Here is a 22678-nt window from a genome sequence, read left to right as displayed (position 1 = left end):
ATCCAGGCTCTGTGTCCTGTGTCCAAGGACAGACCGGGCTACGTGTCACGTGTCCAAGAACAGTCCCGGCTACTGTTTCCCTTGTTCCTGAACAGTCACAGCTTTGTGTTCCGTATCCGAGAAGAGTTCCGTCTCTCTGTCCGGTGTCAAAGAACAGTCACGGATCTTTGTCCCGTATCCACGAAGAGTCCCGTCACTGTGTCATGTGTCTAAGAAGAGTCCCAGCTCTGTGTCCCGTGTCCAAGAACAGTCCCAGCTCTGTGTCCCGTGTCCAAGAACAGTCCCGGCTCTGAGTCCCGTGTCCAGGAAGAGTCCCAGCTCGGTGCCCGGTGTCCAAGAACAGACCCGGCTCTGTGTCCCGTATCCTTGAAGTGTCCCGGCTCTGTGTCCCGTGTCCAAGAGCAGTCCCGTCTCTGTTTCCCGTGGCCAAGAACAGTCCCAGCTTTGTGTCCCATGTCCAAGAACAGTCGCTGCTCTTTGTCCCGTATCCACGAAGAGTCCCGGCTCTGTTTCTCGTGTCGAAGAACAGTCCTGGCTCTGTGTCCCGTGTCCAAGAAGCGTCCCAGCTCGATGGCCCTTGTACAAGAACAGTCACGGCTCTGTGTCACGTATCCATGAATAGTCGCGGCTCAGTGACCCGTATCCAAAAAGGCTCCTAACTGTGTCCCTTGTGCAAGAACAGTCCCGGCTCTGTGTCCCGTGTCCAAGAACAGTCCCTGCTCCGTGTCCCGTGTCCAAAAAGGTTCAGCACTGTGTACCTCATGCAAGAATAGTCCCGGCTCTGTGTCCGGTGTCTAAGAACAGTCCCTGCACTTAGTCCCGTGTCCAAGAAGAGTCCCGGCTCTGTGTCTCGTGTCCAAGAACAGTCCCAGCTCTGTGTCCCGTATCCAAGAACAGTCCCGGGTATCTGTCCCGTGTCAAAGAACAGTCTCAGCTCTGTGTCCCTTGTCCAAGAACAGTCCTGGCTCTGTGTCCCGTGTCCAAGAACATTCCCGGCTCTGTGTTCCTTGTCCAAGAACAGTCCCGGCTTTGTGTCCCCTTTGCAATAACAGTCCCGGCTCTGTGTCCCGTATACAAGAACAGTCCCGGGTCTCTGTCCCCTGTCAAAGAACAGTCCCGGCTCTGTGTCCCGTGTCCAAGAACAGTCCCTGCTCTGTGTCCCATGTCCAAGAACAATCCCGATTCTGCGTCTCGGGTACAAGAACATTCCCGGCTCTGTGTCCACTGTCAAAGGACAGTTCGGCTCTGTCTCCCGTGCCCAAGAACATTCCCGGCTCAGTGTTCCTTGTCTAAGAAGAGTCCCTTCTCGGTGTTCTGTGTCTAAGAACTGTCCCGGCTCTCTGTCCGTGTCCTAGAACTGTCCCAGCTCTGTGTCCCGTGTCCAAGAACAATCCCGGCTCTGTGTCCCGTGTCCAAGAACAATCCAGGCTCTGTGTCCTGTGTCCAAGGACAGACCGGGCTACGTGTCACGTGTCCAAGAACAGTCCCGGCTACTGTTTCCCTTGTTCCTGAACAGTCACAGCTTTGTGTTCCGTATCCGAGAAGAGTTCCGTCTCTCTGTCCGGTGTCAAAGAACAGTCACGGATCTTTGTCCCGTATCCACGAAGAGTCCCGTCACTGTGTCATGTGTCTAAGAAGAGTCCCAGCTCTGTGTCCCGTGTCCAAGAACAGTCCCAGCTCTGTGTCCCGTGTCCAAGAACAGTCCCGGCTCTGAGTCCCGTGTCCAGGAAGAGTCCCAGCTCGGTGCCCGGTGTCCAAGAACAGACCCGGCTCTGTGTCCCGTATCCTTGAAGTGTCCCGGCTCTGTGTCCCGTGTCCAAGAGCAGTCCCGTCTCTGTTTCCCGTGGCCAAGAACAGTCCCAGCTTTGTGTCCCATGTCCAAGAACAGTCGCTGCTCTTTGTCCCGTATCCACGAAGAGTCCCGGCTCTGTTTCTCGTGTCGAAGAACAGTCCTGGCTCTGTGTCCCGTGTCCAAGAAGCGTCCCAGCTCGATGGCCCTTGTACAAGAACAGTCACCGCTCTGTGTCACGTATCCATGAATAGTCGCGGCTCAGTGACCCGTATCCAAAAAGGCTCCTAACTGTGTCCCTTGTGCAAGAACAGTCCCGGCTCTGTGTCCCGTGTCCAAGAACAGTCCCTGCTCCGTGTCCCGTGTCCAAAAAGGTTCAGCACTGTGTACCTCATGCAAGAATAGTCCCGGCTCTGTGTCCGGTGTCTAAGAACAGTCCCTGCACTTAGTCCCGTGTCCAAGAAGAGTCCCGGCTCTGTGTCTCGTGTCCAAGAACAGTCCCAGCTCTGTGTCCCGTATCCAAGAACAGTCCCGGGTATCTGTCCCGTGTCAAAGAACAGTCCCAGCTTTGTGTCCCATGTCCAAGAACAGTCGCTGCTCTTTGTCCCGTATCCACGAAGAGTCCCGGCTCTGTTTCTCGTGTCGAAGAACAGTCCCAGCTCTGTGTCCCTTGTCCAAGTACAGTCATGGCTCTGTGTCCCATTTCCAAAAACAGTCCCAGCTCTGTGTCACGAATCCATGAAGATTCCTGGATCTGTGACCCATCTCCAAGAAGAGTCCGGGCTCTGTGTCCCGTGTCCAAGAACAGTCCCGTCTCTGTGTCCCGTGGCCAAGTACAGTCCCAGCTCTGTGTCCCGTGTCCACGAGCAGTCCCGGCTCTGTGTCCCGTGTCCAAGAAGAGTCCCGGCTCTGTGTCCCGTGTCCAAGAAGCGTCCCAGCTCAATGGCCCTTGTACAAGAACAGTCACAGCTCTGTCCCGTAACCATGAGAAGTTACGCACAGTGTCCCGTATCCATGAAATGTCGCGTCTCTGTGTCCCGTATCCAAGAAGGCTCAGCACTGTGTCCCTTATGCAAGAACAGTCCCGGCTCTTTGTCCCGTGTACAAGAACAGTCCCTGCTCTGTGTCCCGTGTCCAAAAAGGCTCAGCACTGTGTCCCTTATGCAAGAATAGTCCCGGCTCTGTGTTCCGTATCCATGAAGAGTCCCGGGTCTGTGTCTCGTGTGCAAGAAGAGTCCCAGCTCAGTGTCCCTTGTCCAAGAACAGTCACGGCTCTGTGTCCCGTTTCCAAAAACAGTCCCAGCTCTGTGTCCCGAATCCATGAAGAATCCTGGCTCTGTGACCCGTATCCCAGAAGAGTCCAGGCTCTGTGTCCCGTGTCCAAGAACATTCCCGTCTCTGTATCCCTTGGCCAAGAACAGTCCAGCTCTGTGTCCTGTGTCCAAGAAGAGACCCGGAGCTCTGTCCCGTGTCAAAGATCAATCGCGGCTCTGTGTCCGGTGTCCAAGAAGAGTCCCGGCTCTGCGTCCTGTGTCCAAGAAAAGTCCCGGCTCTGCATCCTGTGTCCAACAACAGTCCCGGCTCTGTGTCCCGTGTCCAAGAATAGACCCGGCTCTGTGTCCCGTTTCCAAAATCACTTCCCAGCTCTATGTCCCGTGTTCATGAAGAGTCCCTGCTCTGTGTCACGTGTGCAAGAACAGTCCCGGCTCTGTGTCACGTGTCCAAGAACAGTCACAGCTTCTGTTTCCCTTGTCCAAGAACAGTCCCAGCTCTGTGTCCCATGTCCAAGAACAGTCGCTGCTCTGTGTCCCGTGTCCAAGAAGAGTCCCAGCTCGGTGCCCGGTGTCCAAGAACAGCCCCGGCTCTGTGTCCCATATCCTTGAAGTGTCCCGGCTCTGTGTCCCGTGTCCAAGAGCAGTCCCGTCTCTGTTTCCCATGGCCAAGAACAGTCCCAGCTTTGTGTCCCATGTCCAAGAACAGTCGCTGCTCTTTGTCCCGTATCCACGAAGAGTCCCAGCTCTGTTTCTCGTGTCCAAGAACAGTCCTGGCTCTGTGTCCCGTGTCCAAGAAGCGTCCCAGCTCGATGGCCCTTGTACAAGAACAGTCACGGCTCTGTGTCACGTATCCATGAATAGTCGCGGCTCAGTGACCCGTATCCAAAAAGGCTCCTAACTGTGTCCCTTGTGCAAGAACAGTCCCGGCTCTGTGTCCCGTGTCCAAGAACAGTCCCTGCTCCGTGTCCCGTGTCCAAAAAGGCACAGCACTGTGTAGCTCATGCAAGAATAATCCCGGCTCTGTGTCCAGTGTCTATGAACTGTCGCTGCTCTTAGTCCCGTGTCCAAGAAGAGTCCCGGCTCTGTGTCTCATGTCCAAGAACAGTCCTGGCTCTGTGTCCCGTGTCCAAGAAGCGTCCCAGCTCGATGGCCCTTGTACAAGAACAGTCACAGCTCTGTCCCGTAACCATGAGAAGTTACGCACAGTGTCATGTATCCATGAAATGTCGCGTCTCTGTGTCCCGTATCTAAAAAGGCTCAGCACTGTGCCACTTGTGCAAGAACAGTCCCGGCTCTGTGTCCCGTGTCCAAGAAGAGTCCCAGCTCTGTGTCCCATGTCCAAAAAGGCTCAGCACTGTGTCCCTTATGCAAGAACAGTCCCGGCTCTGTGTCCCATGTACAAGAACAGTCCCTGCTCTGTGTCCCGTGTCCAAAAAGGCTCAGCACTGTGTCCCTTATGCAAGAATAGTCCCGGCTCTGTGTTCCGTATCCATGAAGAGTCCCGGGTATGTGTCTCGTGTCTAAGAAGAGTCCCAGCTCAGTGTCCCTTGTCCAAGAACAGTCACGGCTCTGTGTCCCGTTTTCAAAAACAGTCCCAGCTCTGTGTCCCAAATCCATGAAGAATCCTGGCTCTGTGACCCGTATCCCAGAAGAGTCCCGGCTCTGTGCCCCGTGTCCAAGAACAGTCCTGTCTCTGTATCCCTTGGCCAAGAACAGTCCCAGCTCTGTGTCCCGTGTCCAAGAAGAGACCCGGATCTCTGTCCCGTGTCAAAGATCAATCTCGGATCTGTGTCCAGAGTCCATGATCAGACCCGGCTCTGTGTCCCGTTTCCAAAAACATGTCCCAGCTCTATGTCCCGTGTCCAAGAACAGTCAAGTCTGTGTGTCCCGTGTCTAAGAAGAGTCACGGCTCTCTGTCCCGTGGCAAAGATCAATCGCGGCTCTGTGTCCCGTATCCAAGAAGAGTCCCGGCTCTGTGTCCCGTGTCCAAGAACAGTCCCTGCTCTGTGTCCCATGTCCAAGAACAATCCCGATTCTGCGTCTCGGGTACAAGAACATTCCCGGCTCTGTGTCCACTGTCAAAGGACAGTTCGGCTCTGTCTCCCGTGCCCAAGAACATTCCCGGCTCAGTGTTCCTTGTCTAAGAAGAGTCCCTTCTCGGTGTTCTGTGTCTAAGAACTGTCCCGGCTCTCTGTCCGTGTCCTAGAACTGTCCCAGCTCTGTGTCCCGTGTCCAAGAACAATCCCGGCTCTGTGTCCCGTGTCCAAGAACAATCCAGGCTCTGTGTCCTGTGTCCAAGGACAGACCGGGCTACGTGTCACGTGTCCAAGAACAGTCCCGGCTACTGTTTCCCTTGTTCCTGAACAGTCACAGCTTTGTGTTCCGTATCCGAGAAGAGTTCCGTCTCTCTGTCCGGTGTCAAAGAACAGTCACGGATCTTTGTCCGTATCCGAGAAGAGTCCCGGCTCTCTGTCCGGTGTCAAAGAACAGTCACGGATCTTTGTCCCGTATCCACGAAGAGTCCCGTCACTGTGTCATGTGTCTAAGAAGAGTCCCAGCTCTGTGTCCCGTGTCCAAGAACAGTCCCAGCTCTGTGTCCCGTGTCCAAGAACAGTCCCGGCTCTGAGTCCCGTGTCCAGGAAGAGTCCCAGCTCGGTGCCCGGTGTCCAAGAACAGACCCGGCTCTGTGTCCCGTATCCTTGAAGTGTCCCGGCTCTGTGTCCCGTGTCCAAGAGCAGTCCCGTCTCTGTTTCCCGTGGCCAAGAACAGTCCCAGCTTTGTGTCCCATGTCCAAGAACAGTCGCTGCTCTTTGTCCCGTATCCACGAAGAGTCCCGGCTCTGTTTCTCGTGTCGAAGAACAGTCCTGGCTCTGTGTCCCGTGTCCAAGAAGCGTCCCAGCTCGATGGCCCTTGTACAAGAACAGTCACGGCTCTGTGTCACGTATCCATGAATAGTCGCGGCTCAGTGACCCGTATCCAAAAAGGCTCCTAACTGTGTCCCTTGTGCAAGAACAGTCCCGGCTCTGTTTCCCGTGTCCAAGAACAGTCCCTGCTCCGTGTCCCGTGTCCAAAAAGGTTCAGCACTGTGTACCTCATGCAAGAATAGTCCCGGCTCTGTGTCCGGTGTCTAAGAACAGTCCCTGCACTTAGTCCCGTGTCCAAGAAGAGTCCCGGCTCTGTGTCTCGTGTCCAAGAACAGTCCCAGCTCTGTGTCCCGTATCCAAGAACAGTCCCGGGTATCTGTCCCGTGTCAAAGAACAGTCCCAGCTTTGTGTCCCATGTCCAAGAACAGTCGCTGCTCTTTGTCCCGTATCCACGAAGAGTCCCGGCTCTGTTTCTCGTGTCGAAGAACAGTCCCAGCTCTGTGTCCCTTGTCCAAGTACAGTCATGGCTCTGTGTCCCATTTCCAAAAACAGTCCCAGCTCTGTGTCACGAATCCATGAAGATTCCTGGATCTGTGACCCATCTCCAAGAAGAGTCCGGGCTCTGTGTCCCGTGTCCAAGAACAGTCCCGTCTCTGTGTCCCGTGGCCAAGTACAGTCCCAGCTCTGTGTCCCGTGTCCACGAGCAGTCCCGGCTCTGTGTCCCGTGTCCAAGAAGAGTCCCGGCTCTGTGTCCCGTGTCCAAGAAGCGTCCCAGCTCAATGGCCCTTGTACAAGAACAGTCACAGCTCTGTCCCGTAACCATGAGAAGTTACGCACAGTGTCCCGTATCCATGAAATGTCGCGTCTCTGTGTCCCGTATCCAAGAAGGCTCAGCACTGTGTCCCTTATGCAAGAACAGTCCCGGCTCTTTGTCCCGTGTACAAGAACAGTCCCTGCTCTGTGTCCCGTGTCCAAAAAGGCTCAGCACTGTGTCCCTTATGCAAGAATAGTCCCGGCTCTGTGTTCCGTATCCATGAAGAGTCCCGGGTCTGTGTCTCGTGTGCAAGAAGAGTCCCAGCTCAGTGTCCCTTGTCCAAGAACAGTCACGGCTCTGTGTCCCGTTTCCAAAAACAGTCCCAGCTCTGTGTCCCGAATCCATGAAGAATCCTGGCTCTGTGACCCGTATCCCAGAAGAGTCCAGGCTCTGTGTCCCGTGTCCAAGAACATTCCCGTCTCTGTATCCCTTGGCCAAGAACAGTCCAGCTCTGTGTCCTGTGTCCAAGAAGAGACCCGGAGCTCTGTCCCGTGTCAAAGATCAATCGCGGCTCTGTGTCCGGTGTCCAAGAAGAGTCCCGGCTCTGCGTCCTGTGTCCAAGAAAAGTCCCGGCTCTGCATCCTGTGTCCAACAACAGTCCCGGCTCTGTGTCCCGTGTCCAAGAATAGACCCGGCTCTGTGTCCCGTTTCCAAAATCACTTCCCAGCTCTATGTCCCGTGTTCATGAAGAGTCCCTGCTCTGTGTCACGTGTGCAAGAACAGTCCCGGCTCTGTGTCACGTGTCCAAGAACAGTCACAGCTTCTGTTTCCCTTGTCCAAGAACAGTCCCAGCTCTGTGTCCCATGTCCAAGAACAGTCGCTGCTCTGTGTCCCGTGTCCAAGAAGAGTCCCAGCTCGGTGCCCGGTGTCCAAGAACAGCCCCGGCTCTGTGTCCCATATCCTTGAAGTGTCCCGGCTCTGTGTCCCGTGTCCAAGAGCAGTCCCGTCTCTGTTTCCCATGGCCAAGAACAGTCCCAGCTTTGTGTCCCATGTCCAAGAACAGTCGCTGCTCTTTGTCCCGTATCCACGAAGAGTCCCAGCTCTGTTTCTCGTGTCGAAGAACAGTCCTGGCTCTGTGTCCCGTGTCCAAGAAGCGTCCCAGCTCGATGGCCCTTGTACAAGAACAGTCACGGCTCTGTGTCACGTATCCATGAATAGTCGCGGCTCAGTGACCCGTATCCAAAAAGGCTCCTAACTGTGTCCCTTGTGCAAGAACAGTCCCGGCTCTGTGTCCCGTGTCCAAGAACAGTCCCTGCTCCGTGTCCCGTGTCCAAAAAGGCACAGCACTGTGTAGCTCATGCAAGAATAATCCCGGCTCTGTGTCCAGTGTCTATGAACTGTCGCTGCTCTTAGTCCCGTGTCCAAGAAGAGTCCCGGCTCTGTGTCTCATGTCCAAGAACAGTCCTGGCTCTGTGTCCCGTGTCCAAGAAGCGTCCCAGCTCGATGGCCCTTGTACAAGAACAGTCACAGCTCTGTCCCGTAACCATGAGAAGTTACGCACAGTGTCATGTATCCATGAAATGTCGCGTCTCTGTGTCCCGTATCTAAAAAGGCTCAGCACTGTGCCACTTGTGCAAGAACAGTCCCGGCTCTGTGTCCCGTGTCCAAGAAGAGTCCCAGCTCTGTGTCCCATGTCCAAAAAGGCTCAGCACTGTGTCCCTTATGCAAGAACAGTCCCGGCTCTGTGTCCCATGTACAAGAACAGTCCCTGCTCTGTGTCCCGTGTCCAAAAAGGCTCAGCACTGTGTCCCTTATGCAAGAATAGTCCCGGCTCTGTGTTCCGTATCCATGAAGAGTCCCGGGTATGTGTCTCGTGTCTAAGAAGAGTCCCAGCTCAGTGTCCCTTGTCCAAGAACAGTCACGGCTCTGTGTCCCGTTTTCAAAAACAGTCCCAGCTCTGTGTCCCAAATCCATGAAGAATCCTGGCTCTGTGACCCGTATCCCAGAAGAGTCCCGGCTCTGTGCCCCGTGTCCAAGAACAGTCCTGTCTCTGTATCCCTTGGCCAAGAACAGTCCCAGCTCTGTGTCCCGTGTCCAAGAAGAGACCCGGATCTCTGTCCCGTGTCAAAGATCAATCTCGGATCTGTGTCCAGAGTCCATGATCAGACCCGGCTCTGTGTCCCGTTTCCAAAAACATGTCCCAGCTCTATGTCCCGTGTCCAAGAACAGTCAAGTCTGTGTGTCCCGTGTCTAAGAAGAGTCACGGCTCTCTGTCCCGTGGCAAAGATCAATCGCGGCTCTGTGTCCCGTATCCAAGAAGAGTCCCGGCTCTGTGTCCCGTGTCCAAGAACAGTCCCTGCTCTGTGTCCCATGTCCAAGAACAATCCCGATTCTGCGTCTCGGGTACAAGAACATTCCCGGCTCTGTGTCCACTGTCAAAGGACAGTTCGGCTCTGTCTCCCGTGCCCAAGAACATTCCCGGCTCAGTGTTCCTTGTCTAAGAAGAGTCCCTTCTCGGTGTTCTGTGTCTAAGAACTGTCCCGGCTCTCTGTCCGTGTCCTAGAACTGTCCCAGCTCTGTGTCCCGTGTCCAAGAACAATCCCGGCTCTGTGTCCCGTGTCCAAGAACAATCCAGGCTCTGTGTCCTGTGTCCAAGGACAGACCGGGCTACGTGTCACGTGTCCAAGAACAGTCCCGGCTACTGTTTCCCTTGTTCCTGAACAGTCACAGCTTTGTGTTCCGTATCCGAGAAGAGTTCCGTCTCTCTGTCCGGTGTCAAAGAACAGTCACGGATCTTTGTCCCGTATCCACGAAGAGTCCCGTCACTGTGTCATGTGTCTAAGAAGAGTCCCAGCTCTGTGTCCCGTGTCCAAGAACAGTCCCAGCTCTGTGTCCCGTGTCCAAGAACAGTCCCGGCTCTGAGTCCCGTGTCCAGGAAGAGTCCCAGCTCGGTGCCCGGTGTCCAAGAACAGACCCGGCTCTGTGTCCCGTATCCTTGAAGTGTCCCGGCTCTGTGTCCCGTGTCCAAGAGCAGTCCCGTCTCTGTTTCCCGTGGCCAAGAACAGTCCCAGCTTTGTGTCCCATGTCCAAGAACAGTCGCTGCTCTTTGTCCCGTATCCACGAAGAGTCCCGGCTCTGTTTCTTGTGTCGAAGAACAGTCCTGGCTCTGTGTCCCATGTCCAAGAAGCGTCCCAGCTCGATGGCCCTTGTACAAGAACAGTCACGGCTCTGTGTCACGTATCCATGAATAGTCGCGGCTCAGTGACCCGTATCCAAAAAGGCTCCTAACTGTGTCCCTTGTGCAAGAACAGTCCCGGCTCTGTGTCCCGTGTCCAAGAACAGTCCCTGCTCCGTGTCCCGTGTCCAAAAAGGTTCAGCACTGTGTACCTCATGCAAGAATAGTCCCGGCTCTGTGTCCGGTGTCTAAGAACAGTCCCTGCACTTAGTCCCGTGTCCAAGAAGAGTCCCGGCTCTGTGTCTCGTGTCCAAGAACAGTCCCAGCTCTGTGTCCCGTATCCAAGAACAGTCCCGGGTATCTGTCCCGTGTCAACGAACAGTCTCAGCTCTGTGTCCCTTGTCCAAGAACAGTCCTGGCTCTGTGTCCCGTGTCCAAGAACATTCCCGGCTCTGTGTTCCTTGTCCAAGAACAGTCCCGGCTTTGTGTCCCCTTTGCAATAACAGTCCCGGCTCTGTGTCCCGTATACAAGAACAGTCCCGGGTCTCTGTCCCCTGTCAAAGAACAGTCCCGGCTCTGTGTCCCGTGTCCAAGAACAGTCCCTGCTCTGTGTCCCATGTCCAAGAACAATCCCGATTCTGCGTCTCGGGTACAAGAACATTCCCGGCTCTGTGTCCACTGTCAAAGGACAGTTCGGCTCTGTCTCCCGTGCCCAAGAACATTCCCGGCTCAGTGTTCCTTGTCTAAGAAGAGTCCCTTCTCGGTGTTCTGTGTCTAAGAACTGTCCCGGCTCTCTGTCCGTGTCCTAGAACTGTCCCAGCTCTGTGTCCCGTGTCCAAGAACAATCCCGGCTCTGTGTCCCGTGTCCAAGAACAATCCAGGCTCTGTGTCCTGTGTCCAAGGACAGACCGGGCTACGTGTCACGTGTCCAAGAACAGTCCCGGCTACTGTTTCCCTTGTTCCTGAACAGTCACAGCTTTGTGTTCCGTATCCAAGAAGAGTTCAGTCTCTCTGTCCGGTGTCAAAGAACAGTCACGGATCTTTGTCCGTATCCGAGAAGAGTCCCGGCTCTGTGTCCGGTGTCTAAGAACAGTCCCTGCACTTAGTCCCGTGTCCAAGAAGAGTCCCGGCTCTGTGTCTCGTGTCCACGAAGAGTCCCGTCACTGTGTCATGTGTCTAAGAAGAGTCCCAGCTCTGTGTCCCGTGTCCAAGAACAGTCCCAGCTCTGTGTCCCGTGTCCAAGAACAGTCCCGGCTCTGAGTCCCGTGTCCAGGAAGAGTCCCAGCTCGGTGCCCGGTGTCCAAGAACAGACCCGGCTCTGTGTCCCGTATCCTTGAAGTGTCCCGGCTCTGTGTCCCGTGTCCAAGAGCAGTCCCGTCTCTGTTTCCCGTGGCCAAGAACAGTCCCAGCTTTGTGTCCCATGTCCAAGAACAGTCGCTGCTCTTTGTCCCGTATCCACGAAGAGTCCCGGCTCTGTTTCTCGTGTCGAAGAACAGTCCTGGCTCTGTGTCCCGTGTCCAAGAAGCGTCCCAGCTCGATGGCCCTTGTACAAGAACAGTCACGGCTCTGTGTCACGTATCCATGAATAGTCGCGGCTCAGTGACCCGTATCCAAAAAGGCTCCTAACTGTGTCCCTTGTGCAAGAACAGTCCCGGCTCTGTGTCCCGTGTCCAAGAACAGTCCCTGCTCCGTGTCCCGTGTCCAAAAAGGTTCAGCACTGTGTACCTCATGCAAGAATAGTCCCGGCTCTGTGTCCGGTGTCTAAGAACAGTCCCTGCACTTAGTCCCGTGTCCAAGAAGAGTCCCGGCTCTGTGTCTCGTGTCCAAGAACAGTCCCAGCTCTGTGTCCCGTATCCAAGAACAGTCCCGGGTATCTGTCCCGTGTCAAAGAACAGTCTCAGCTCTGTGTCCCTTGTCCAAGAACAGTCCTGGCTCTGTGTCCCGTGTCCAAGAACATTCCCGGCTCTGTGTTCCTTGTCCAAGAACAGTCCCAGCTTTGTGTCCCCTTTGCAATAACAGTCCCGGCTCTGTGTCCCGTATACAAGAACAGTCCCGGGTCTCTGTCCCCTGTCAAAGAACAGTCCCGGCTCTGTGTCCCGTGTCCAAGAACAGTCCCTGCTCTGTGTCCCATGTCCAAGAACAATCCCGATTCTGCGTCTCGGGTACAAGAACATTCCCGGCTCTGTGTCCACTGTCAAAGGACAGTTCGGCTCTGTCTCCCGTGCCCAAGAACATTCCCGGCTCAGTGTTCCTTGTCTAAGAAGAGTCCCTTCTCGGTGTTCTGTGTCTAAGAACTGTCCCGGCTCTCTGTCCGTGTCCTAGAACTGTCCCAGCTCTGTGTCCCGTGTCCAAGAACAATCCCGGCTCTGTGTCCCGTGTCCAAGAACAATCCAGGCTCTGTGTCCTGTGTCCAAGGACAGACCGGGCTACGTGTCACGTGTCCAAGAACAGTCCCGGCTACTGTTTCCCTTGTTCCTGAACAGTCACAGCTTTGTGTTCCGTATCCGAGAAGAGTTCCGTCTCTCTGTCCGGTGTCAAAGAACAGTCACGGATCTTTGTCCCGTATCCACGAAGAGTCCCGTCACTGTGTCATGTGTCTAAGAAGAGTCCCAGCTCTGTGTCCCGTGTCCAAGAACAGTCCCAGCTCTGTGTCCCGTGTCCAAGAACAGTCCCGGCTCTGAGTCCCGTGTCCAGGAAGAGTCCCAGCTCTGTGTCCCGTGTCCAAGAACAGTCCCAGCTCTGTGTCCCGTGTCCAAGAACAGTCCCGGCTCTGAGTCCCGTGTCCAGGAAGAGTCCCAGCTCGGTGCCCGGTGTCCAAGAACAGACCCGGCTCTGTGTCCCGTATCCTTGAAGTGTCCCGGCTCTGTGTCCCGTGTCCAAGAGCAGTCCCGTCTCTGTTTCCCGTGGCCAAGAACAGTCCCAGCTTTGTGTCCCATGTCCAAGAACAGTCGCTGCTCTTTGTCCCGTATCCACGAAGAGTCCCGGCTCTGTTTCTCGTGTCGAAGAACAGTCCTGGCTCTGTGTCCCGTGTCCAAGAAGCGTCCCAGCTCGATGGCCCTTGTACAAGAACAGTCACGGCTCTGTGTCACGTATCCATGAATAGTCGCGGCTCAGTGACCCGTATCCAAAAAGGCTCCTAACTGTGTCCCTTGTGCAAGAACAGTCCCGGCTCTGTGTCCCGTGTCCAAGAACAGTCCCTGCTCCGTGTCCCGTGTCCAAAAAGGTTCAGCACTGTGTACCTCATGCAAGAATAGTCCCGGCTCTGTGTCCGGTGTCTAAGAACAGTCCCTGCACTTAGTCCCGTGTCCAAGAAGAGTCCCGGCTCTGTGTCTCGTGTCCAAGAACAGTCCCAGCTCTGTGTCCCGTATCCAAGAACAGTCCCGGGTATCTGTCCCGTGTCAAAGAACAGTCTCAGCTCTGTGTCCCTTGTCCAAGAACAGTCCTGGCTCTGTGTCCCGTGTCCAAGAACATTCCCGGCTCTGTGTTCCTTGTCCAAGAACAGTCCCGGCTTTGTGTCCCCTTTGCAATAACAGTCCCGGCTCTGTGTCCCGTATACAAGAACAGTCCCGGGTCTCTGTCCCCTGTCAAAGAACAGTCCCGGCTCTGTGTCCCGTGTCCAAGAACAGTCCCTGCTCTGTGTCCCATGTCCAAGAACAATCCCGATTCTGCGTCTCGGGTACAAGAACATTCCCGGCTCTGTGTCCACTGTCAAAGGACAGTTCGGCTCTGTCTCCCGTGCCCAAGAACATTCCCGGCTCAGTGTTCCTTGTCTAAGAAGAGTCCCTTCTCGGTGTTCTGTGTCTAAGAACTGTCCCGGCTCTCTGTCCGTGTCCTAGAACTGTCCCAGCTCTGTGTCCCGTGTCCAAGAACAATCCCGGCTCTGTGTCCCGTGTCCAAGAACAATCCAGGCTCTGTGTCCTGTGTCCAAGGACAGACCGGGCTACGTGTCACGTGTCCAAGAACAGTCCCGGCTACTGTTTCCCTTGTTCCTGAACAGTCACAGCTTTGTGTTCCGTATCCGAGAAGAGTTCCGTCTCTCTGTCCGGTGTCAAAGAACAGTCACGGATCTTTGTCCCGTATCCACGAAGAGTCCCGTCACTGTGTCATGTGTCTAAGAAGAGTCCCAGCTCTGTGTCCCGTGTCCAAGAACAGTCACAGCTCTGTGTCCCGTGTCCAAGAACAGTCCCGGCTCTGAGTCCCGTGTCCAGGAAGAGTCCCAGCTCGGTGCCCGGTGTCCAAGAACAGACCCGGCTCTGTGTCCCGTATCCTTGAAGTGTCCCGGCTCTGTGTCCCGTGTCCAAGAGCAGTCCCGTCTCTGTTTCCCGTGGCCAAGAACAGTCCCAGCTTTGTGTCCCATGTCCAAGAACAGTCGCTGCTCTTTGTCCCGTATCCACGAAGAGTCCCGGCTCTGTTTCTCGTGTCGAAGAACAGTCCTGGCTCTGTGTCCCGTGTCCAAGAAGCGTCCCAGCTCGATGGCCCTTGTACAAGAACAGTCACCGCTCTGTGTCACGTATCCATGAATAGTCGCGGCTCAGTGACCCGTATCCAAAAAGGCTCCTAACTGTGTCCCTTGTGCAAGAACAGTCCCGGCTCTGTGTCCCGTGTCCAAGAACAGTCCCTGCTCCGTGTCCCGTGTCCAAAAAGGTTCAGCACTGTGTACCTCATGCAAGAATAGTCCCGGCTCTGTGTCCGGTGTCTAAGAACAGTCCCTGCACTTAGTCCCGTGTCCAAGAAGAGTCCCGGCTCTGTGTCTCGTGTCCAAGAACAGTCCCAGCTCTGTGTCCCGTATCCAAGAACAGTCCCGGGTATCTGTCCCGTGTCAAAGAACAGTCCCAGCTTTGTGTCCCATGTCCAAGAACAGTCGCTGCTCTTTGTCCCGTATCCACGAAGAGTCCCGGCTCTGTTTCTCGTGTCGAAGAACAGTCCCAGCTCTGTGTCCCTTGTCCAAGTACAGTCATGGCTCTGTGTCCCATTTCCAAAAACAGTCCCAGCTCTGTGTCACGAATCCATGAAGATTCCTGGATCTGTGACCCATCTCCAAGAAGAGTCCGGGCTCTGTGTCCCGTGTCCAAGAACAGTCCCGTCTCTGTGTCCCGTGGCCAAGTACAGTCCCAGCTCTGTGTCCCGTGTCCACGAGCAGTCCCGGCTCTGTGTCCCGTGTCCAAGAAGAGTCCCGGCTCTGTGTCCCGTGTCCAAGAAGCGTTCCAGCTCAATGGCCCTTGTACAAGAACAGTCACAGCTCTGTCCCGTAACCATGAGAAGTTACGCACAGTGTCCCGTATCCATGAAATGTCGCGTCTCTGTGTCCCGTATCCAAGAAGGCTCAGCACTGTGTCCCTTATGCAAGAACAGTCCCGGCTCTTTGTCCCGTGTACAAGAACAGTCCCTGCTCTGTGTCCCGTGTCCAAAAAGGCTCAGCACTGTGTCCCTTATGCAAGAATAGTCCCGGCTCTGTGTTCCTTATCCATGAAGAGTCCCGGGTCTGTGTCTCGTGTGCAAGAAGAGTCCCAGCTCAGTGTCCCTTGTCCAAGAACAGTCACGGCTCTGTGTCCCGTTTCCAAAAACAGTCCCAGCTCTGTGTCCCGAATCCATGAAGAATCCTGGCTCTGTGACCCGTATCCCAGAAGAGTCCAGGCTCTGTGTCCCGTGTCCAAGAACATTCCCGTCTCTGTATCCCTTGGCCAAGAACAGTCCAGCTCTGTGTCCTGTGTCCAAGAAGAGACCCGGAGCTCTGTCCCGTGTCAAAGATCAATCGCGGCTCTGTGTCCGGTGTCCAAGAAGAGTCCCGGCTCTGCGTCCTGTGTCCAAGAAAAGTCCCGGCTCTGCATCCTGTGTCCAACAACAGTCCCGGCTCTGTGTCCCGTGTCCAAGAATAGACCTGGCTCTGTGTCCCGTGTCCAAGAAGCGTCCCAGCTCGATGGCCCTTGTACAAGAACAGTCACGGCTCTGTGTCACGTATCCATGAATAGTCGCGGCTCAGTGACCCGTATCCAAAAAGGCTCCTAACTGTGTCCCTTGTGCAAGAACAGTCCCGGCTCTGTGTCCCGTGTCCAAGAACAGTCCCTGCTCCGTGTCCCGTGTCCAAAAAGGCACAGCACTGTGTAGCTCATGCAAGAATAATCCCGGCTCTGTGTCCAGTGTCTATGAACTGTCGCTGCTCTTAGTCCCGTGTCCAAGAAGAGTCCCGGCTCTGTGTCTCATGTCCAAGAACAGTCCTGGCTCTGTGTCCCGTGTCCAAGAAGCGTCCCAGCTCGATGGCCCTTGTACAAGAACAGTCACAGCTCTGTCCCGTAACCATGAGAAGTTACGCACAGTGTCATGTATCCATGAAATGTCGCGTCTCTGTGTCCCGTATCTAAAAAGGCTCAGCACTGTGCCACTTGTGCAAGAACAGTCCCGGCTCTGTGTCCCGTGTCCAAGAAGAGTCCCAGCTCTGTGTCCCATGTCCAAAAAGGCTCAGCACTGTGTCCCTTATGCAAGAATAGTCCCGGCTCTGTGTTCCGTATCCATGAAGAGTCCCGGGTATGTGTCTCGTGTCTAAGAAGAGTCCCAGCTCAGTGTCCCTTGTCCAAGAACAGTCACGGCTCTGTGTCCCGTTTTCAAAAACAGTCCCAGCTCTGTGTCCCAAATCCATGAAGAATCCTGGCTCTGTGACCCGTATCCCAGAAGAGTCCCGGCTCTGTGCCCCGTGTCCAAGAACAGTCCTGTCTCTGTATCCCTTGGCCAAGAACAGTCCCAGCTCTGTGTCCCGTGTCCAAGAAGAGACCCGGATCTCTGTCCCGTGTCAAAGATCAATCTCGGATCTGTGTCCAGAGTCCATGATCAGACCCGGCTCTGTGTCCCGTTTCCAAAAACATGTCCCAGCTCTATGTCCCGTGTCCAAGAACAGTCAAGTCTGTGTGTCCCGTGTCTAAGAAGAGTCACGGCTCTCTGTCCCGTGGCAAAGATCAATCGCGGCTCTGTGTCCGGTGTCCAAGAAGAGTCCCGGCTCTGTGTCCCGTGTCCAAGAACAGTCCCTGCTCTGTGTCCCATGTCCAAGAACAATCCCGATTCTGCGTCTCGGGTACAAGAACATTCCCGGCTCTGTGTCCACTGTCAAAGGACAGTTCGGCTCTGTCTCCCGTGCCCAAGAACATTCCCGGCTCAGTGTTCCTTGTCTAAGAAGAGTCCCTTCTCGGTGTTCTGTGTCTAAGAACTGTCCCGGCTCTCTGTCCGTGTCCTAGAACTGTCCCAGCTCTGTGTCCCGTGTCCAAGAACAATCCCGGCTCTGTGTCCCGTGTCCAAGAACAATCCAGGCTCTGTGTCCTGTGTCCAAGGACAGACCGGGCTACGTGTCACGTGTCCAAGAACAGTCCCGGCTACTGTTTCCCTTGTTCCTGAACAGTCACAGCTTTGTGTTCCGTATCCGAGAAGAGTTCCGTCTCTCTGTCCGGTGTCAAAGAACAGTCACGGATCTTTGTCCCGTATCCACGAAGAGTCCCGTCACTGTGTCATGTGTCTAAGAAGAGTCCCAGCTCTGTGTCCCGTGTCCAAGAACAGTCCCAGCTCTGTGTCCCGTGTCCAAGAACAGTCCCGGCTCTGAGTCCCGTGTCCAGGAAGAGTCCCAGCTCGGTGCCCGGTGTCCAAGAACAGACCCGGCTCTGTGTCCCGTATCCTTGAAGTGTCCCGGCTCTGTGTCCCGTGTCCAAGAGCAGTCCCGTCTCTGTTTCCCGTGGCCAAGAACAGTCCCAGCTTTGTGTCCCATGTCCAAGAACAGTCGCTGCTCTTTGTCCCGTATCCACGAAGAGTCCCGGCTCTGTTTCTCGTGTCGAAGAACAGTCCTGGCTCTGTGTCCCGTGTCCAAGAAGCGTCCCAGCTCGATGGCCCTTGTACAAGAACAGTCACGGCTCTGTGTCACGTATCCATGAATAGTCGCGGCTCAGTGACCCGTATCCAAAAAGGCTCCTAACTGTGTCCCTTGTGCAAGAACAGTCCCGGCTCTGTTTCCCGTGTCCAAGAACAGTCCCTGCTCCGTGTCCCGTGTCCAAAAAGGTTCAGCACTGTGTACCTCATGCAAGAATAGTCCCGGCTCTGTGTCCGGTGTCTAAGAACAGTCCCTGCACTTAGTCCCGTGTCCAAGAAGAGTCCCGGCTCTGTGTCTCGTGTCCAAGAACAGTCCCAGCTCTGTGTCCCGTATCCAAGAACAGTCCCGGGTATCTGTCCCGTGTCAAAGAACAGTCCCAGCTTTGTGTCCCATGTCCAAGAACAGTCGCTGCTCTTTGTCCCGTATCCACGAAGAGTCCCGGCTCTGTTTCTCGTGTCGAAGAACAGTCCCAGCTCTGTGTCCCTTGTCCAAGTACAGTCATGGCTCTGTGTCCCATTTCCAAAAACAGTCCCAGCTCTGTGTCACGAATCCATGAAGATTCCTGGATCTGTGACCCATCTCCAAGAAGAGTCCGGGCTCTGTGTCCCGTGTCCAAGAACAGTCCCGTCTCTGTGTCCCGTGGCCAAGTACAGTCCCAGCTCTGTGTCCCGTGTCCACGAGCAGTCCCGGCTCTGTGTCCCGTGTCCAAGAAGAGTCCCGGCTCTGTGTCCCGTGTCCAAGAAGCGTCCCAGCTCAATGGCCCTTGTACAAGAACAGTCACAGCTCTGTCCCGTAACCATGAGAAGTTACGCACAGTGTCCCGTATCCATGAAATGTCGCGTCTCTGTGTCCCGTATCCAAGAAGGCTCAGCACTGTGTCCCTTATGCAAGAACAGTCCCGGCTCTTTGTCCCGTGTACAAGAACAGTCCCTGCTCTGTGTCCCGTGTCCAAAAAGGCTCAGCACTGTGTCCCTTATGCAAGAATAGTCCCGGCTCTGTGTTCCGTATCCATGAAGAGTCCCGGGTCTGTGTCTCGTGTGCAAGAAGAGTCCCAGCTCAGTGTCCCTTGTCCAAGAACAGTCACGGCTCTGTGTCCCGTTTCCAAAAACAGTCCCAGCTCTGTGTCCCGAATCCATGAAGAATCCTGGCTCTGTGACCCGTATCCCAGAAGAGTCCAGGCTCTGTGTCCCGTGTCCAAGAACATTCCCGTCTCTGTATCCCTTGGCCAAGAACAGTCCAGCTCTGTGTCCTGTGTCCAAGAAGAGACCCGGAGCTCTGTCCCGTGTCAAAGATCAATCGCGGCTCTGTGTCCGGTGTCCAAGAAGAGTCCCGGCTCTGCGTCCTGTGTCCAAGAAAAGTCCCGGCTCTGCATCCTGTATCCAACAACAGTCCCGGCTCTGTGTCCCGTGTCCAAGAATAGACCCGGCTCTGTGTCCCGTTTCCAAAATCACTTCCCAGCTCTATGTCCCGTGTTCATGAAGAGTCCCTGCTCTGTGTCACGTGTGCAAGAACAGTCCCGGCTCTGTGTCACGTGTCCAAGAACAGTCACAGCTTCTGTTTCCCTTGTCCAAGAACAGTCCCAGCTCTGTGTCCCATGTCCAAGAACAGTCGCTGCTCTGTGTCCCGTGTCCAAGAAGAGTCCCAGCTCGGTGCCCGGTGTCCAAGAACAGCCCCGGCTCTGTGTCCCATATCCTTGAAGTGTCCCGGCTCTGTGTCCCGTGTCCAAGAGCAGTCCCGTCTCTGTTTCCCATGGCCAAGAACAGTCCCAGCTTTGTGTCCCATGTCCAAGAACAGTCGCTGCTCTTTGTCCCGTATCCACGAAGAGTCCCAGCTCTGTTTCTCGTGTCCAAGAACAGTCCTGGCTCTGTGTCCCGTGTCCAAGAAGCGTCCCAGCTCGATGGCCCTTGTACAAGAACAGTCACGGCTCTGTGTCACGTATCCATGAATAGTCGCGGCTCAGTGACCCGTATCCAAAAAGGCTCCTAACTGTGTCCCTTGTGCAAGAACAGTCCCGGCTCTGTGTCCCGTGTCCAAGAACAGTCCCTGCTCCGTGTCCCGTGTCCAAAAAGGCACAGCACTGTGTAGCTCATGCAAGAATAATCCCGGCTCTGTGTCCAGTGTCTATGAACTGTCGCTGCTCTTAGTCCCGTGTCCAAGAAGAGTCCCGGCTCTGTGTCTCATGTCCAAGAACAGTCCTGGCTCTGTGTCCCGTGTCCAAGAAGCGTCCCAGCTCGATGGCCCTTGTACAAGAACAGTCACAGCTCTGTCCCGTAACCATGAGAAGTTACGCACAGTGTCATGTATCCATGAAATGTCGCGTCTCTGTGTCCCGTATCTAAAAAGGCTCAGCACTGTGCCACTTGTGCAAGAACAGTCCCGGCTCTGTGTCCCGTGTCCAAGAAGAGTCCCAGCTCTGTGTCCCATGTCCAAAAAGGCTCAGCACTGTGTCCCTTATGCAAGAACAGTCCCGGCTCTGTGTCCCATGTACAAGAACAGTCCCTGCTCTGTGTCCCGTGTCCAAAAAGGCTCAGCACTGTGTCCCTTATGCAAGAATAGTCCCGGCTCTGTGTTCCGTATCCATGAAGAGTCCCGGGTATGTGTCTCGTGTCTAAGAAGAGTCCCAGCTCAGTGTCCCTTGTCCAAGAACAGTCACGGCTCTGTGTCCCGTTTTCAAAAACAGTCCCAGCTCTGTGTCCCAAATCCATGAAGAATCCTGGCTCTGTGACCCGTATCCCAGAAGAGTCCCGGCTCTGTGCCCCGTGTCCAAGAACAGTCCTGTCTCTGTATCCCTTGGCCAAGAACAGTCCCAGCTCTGTGTCCCGTGTCCAAGAAGAGACCCGGATCTCTGTCCCGTGTCAAAGATCAATCTCGGATCTGTGTCCAGAGTCCATGATCAGACCCGGCTCTGTGTCCCGTTTCCAAAAACATGTCCCAGCTCTATGTCCCGTGTCCAAGAACAGTCAAGTCTGTGTGTCCCGTGTCTAAGAAGAGTCACGGCTCTCTGTCCCGTGGCAAAGATCAATCGCGGCTCTGTGTCCCGTATCCAAGAAGAGTCCCGGCTCTGTGTCCCGTGTCCAAGAACAGTCCCGGCTCTGTGTCCCATGTCCAAGAACAGTCCCGGCACTGTGTCACATGTCCAAGAAGAGTCCCGGCTCTCTGTCCCGTGTCAAAGATCAATTTTGGCTCTGTGTCCCGTGTCCAAGAAGCGTCCCAGCTCGATGACCTTTGTACAAGAACAGTCACGGCTCTGTGTCCCGTATCCATGAATAGTTACGGCTCAGTGTCCCGTATACATGAAAAGTCGCGGTTCTGTGTCCCGTATCCAAAAAAGGCTCAGCACTGTGTTCCTTGTGCAAGAACAGTCCCGGCTCTGTGTCCCGTGTCCAAGAACAGTCCCTGCTCTGTGTCCCGTATCTAAGAAGAGTCCCAGCTCAGTGTCCCTTGTCCAAGAACAGTCACGGCTCTGTGTCACGTATCCACGTAAAGTCGCGGCTCAGCACTGTGTCCCTTGTGCTAGAACAGTCCGGGCTCTGTGTCCCGTGTGTCCATGTGTCTGTGTCCCGTGTCTAAGAACAGTCACTGCTCTGTGTCCCGTTTCCAAGAGCAGTGCCGGCACTGTGTCACGTGTCCAAGAACCGTCCCATCTTCTGTTTCCCTTGTCCAAGAACAGTCCCAACTCTGTGTCTCGTGTCTAAGAACAGTCCTGCCTCTGTGTCCCGTGTCCAACAACAGTCGCTGCTTTGTGTCCCGTGTCCAAGAAGAGTCCCAGCTCGGTGCCCGTTGTCCAAGAACAGCACCGGCTCTGTGTCCCTTATCCATGACGAGTCCCGGCTCTGTGTCCCGTTTCCAAGAACTGTCCCGGCTCTGTGTCCCGTTTCCAAGAACTGTCCCGGCTCTGTGTCCCATGTCCAGCAATCGCCCCAGCACGATGTCCTTGTCCAAAAACAGTCACGGCTCTGTGTCCCGAGTCAATGGAAAGTTACTGCTCTTTGTCCCGTATCCACGAAGAGTCCCGTCACTGTGTCATGTGTCTAAGAAGAGTCCCAGCTCTGTGTCCCGTGTCCAAGAACAGTCCTGGCTCTGTGTCTCGTGTCCAAGAACAGTCCTGGCTCTGTGTCCCGTGTCCAAGAAGCGTCCCAGCTCAATGGCCCTTGTGCAAGAACAGACCCTGCTCTGTGTCCCGTGTCCAAAAAGGTTCAGCACTGTGTACCTCATGCAAGAATAGTCCCGGCTCTGTGTCCGGTGTCTAAGAACAGTCCCTGCACTTAGTCCCGTGTCCAAGAAGAGTCCCGGCTCTGTGTCTCGTGTCCAAGAACAGTCCCAGCTCTGTGTCCCGTATCCAAGAACAGTCCCGGGTATCTGTCCCGTGTCAAAGAACAGTCTCAGCTCTGTGTCCCTTGTCCAAGAACAGTCCTGGCTCTGTGTCCCGTGTCCAAGAACATTCCCGGCTCTGTGTTCCTTGTCCAAGAACAGTCCCGGCTTTGTGTCCCCTTTGCAATAACAGTCCCGGCTCTGTGTCCCGTATACAAGAACAGTCCCGGGTCTCTGTCCCCTGTCAAAGAACAGTCCCGGCTCTGTGTCCCGTGTCCAAGAACAGTCCCTGCTCTGTGTCCCATGTCTAAGAACAATCCCGATTCTGCGTCTCGGGTACAAGAACATTCCCGGCTCTGTGTCCACTGTCAAAGGACAGTTCGGCTCTGTCTCCCGTGCCCAAGAACATTCCCGGCTCAGTGTTCCTTGTCTAAGAAGAGTCCCTTCTCGGTGTTCTGTGTCTAAGAACTGTCCCGGCTCTCTGTCCGTGTCCTAGAACTGTCCCAGCTCTGTGTCCCGTGTCCAAGAACAATCCCGGCTCTGTGTCCCGTGTCCAAGAACAATCCAGGCTCTGTGTCCTGTGTCCAAGGACAGACCGGGCTACGTGTCACGTGTCCAAGAACAGTCCCGGCTACTGTTTCCCTTGTTCCTGAACAGTCACAGCTTTG

Source organism: Hypanus sabinus, chromosome 2, assembly GCF_030144855.1.
Source record: "Hypanus sabinus isolate sHypSab1 chromosome 2, sHypSab1.hap1, whole genome shotgun sequence".
NCBI lineage: Eukaryota > Metazoa > Chordata > Chondrichthyes > Myliobatiformes > Dasyatidae > Hypanus > Hypanus sabinus.
The sequence above is the reverse complement of the archived record's forward strand: the minus strand, read 5'-3'. Positions refer to the sequence as shown.